Source organism: Lathyrus oleraceus, chromosome 1 (assembly GCF_024323335.1).
Source record: "Lathyrus oleraceus cultivar Zhongwan6 chromosome 1, CAAS_Psat_ZW6_1.0, whole genome shotgun sequence".
Taxonomy (NCBI): Eukaryota; Viridiplantae; Streptophyta; class Magnoliopsida; order Fabales; family Fabaceae; genus Lathyrus; species Lathyrus oleraceus.
Genome location: NC_066579.1, coordinates 343684510 through 343685759, shown reverse-complemented (window position 1 = coordinate 343685759; position 1250 = coordinate 343684510).

The window sequence follows — 1250 nt, the reverse complement described above, 5'->3', positions numbered from 1 at the left end:
GATACCCAAAGGGTTAACTGCTTGGGGAACCTCTAATGCTTTGCACTTAATGACTTGTTATCCATTAAAATGATGTTGATATATTTATGAAAAATTCTGATTTTGATTGCTTTGAAAAATTCTTGCTTTTATATATTTATGAAAAACTGATTTTGATTAAAAATTTAATTTTCAAAATGATCATAATAAAATTTAAAACTATTGGTTGAAGTAAATAAGAGTAGAAAGAATTGGATAAAAGCTCAACTTTATTTGATAGAATGGTAGTCTGTAAATAACAAGATCCCATAGATTTTACAAAGTTGAAAATGGTAATTTACAATGGAAAAGGGTTACATTGAATACAAATGATCCTTAATCCTTCTACCAACTCTTGATATCCATTGTGCTCTTCACCGCTGCTAGGATGAGCTGGTGTCGGCCCTTGTGCTCAAACAAGTCTTCGAAACCTTCAAGATCAGCAGACTGCAGTTACTTGCCATAATCCCTAATTTTTGCATAAGTTGCCCCAAGGTGGGGTACTCAACTTATCGAGAAATTCTTTCTGTTTTATGTCTCTAATTTTTTCCTGGATCACCCTTTCGGGTTTTCAATCCATCGAGACGCTCATTTTTGCCTAAGCCGCCATTTCGGGTTTTCAATCCACCGAGACGCTCATTTTTGCCTAAGCCGCCCTTTCGGGTTTTCAACTTAGCAAGTTGTTCTTTTATTTTTAGGCGAACTATTTCTTGACTGCATTTGCGTTCACATGACGAGTGAACTCTTCACCATCCATAGTTGTAAGTATCAAAGCACCGCCTGAAAAGGCTCTCTTAAAAACATATGGGCCTTCATAATTAGGAGTCCACTTTCTCTAGAATCTGGCTTAAATGATAAAATCTTCTTGAGCACAAGGTCACCTTCTCTAAACACACGAGGTCTGACCTTTTTATCAAAAGCTTTCTTCATCCTTTGCTGATATAACTGACCATGACACATGGTAGTTAATCTTTTCTCTTCAATCAAATTCAGCTGATCAAACCTGGTCTGACACCATTCAGCCTCAGTCAACTTGGCTTCCATAAGCACACGCAATGAAGGAATCTTAACCTCTACGGGGAGCACTGCTTCCATACCATAAACAAGAGAGAAAGGGGTTGCCCCTGTTGAAGTGCGGATGGATGTACGAAACCCATGCAAAGCAAATGGAAGCATCTCATGTCAATCCTTGTGCGTGACAACCATCTTCTGAATAATCTTCTTGATGTTCT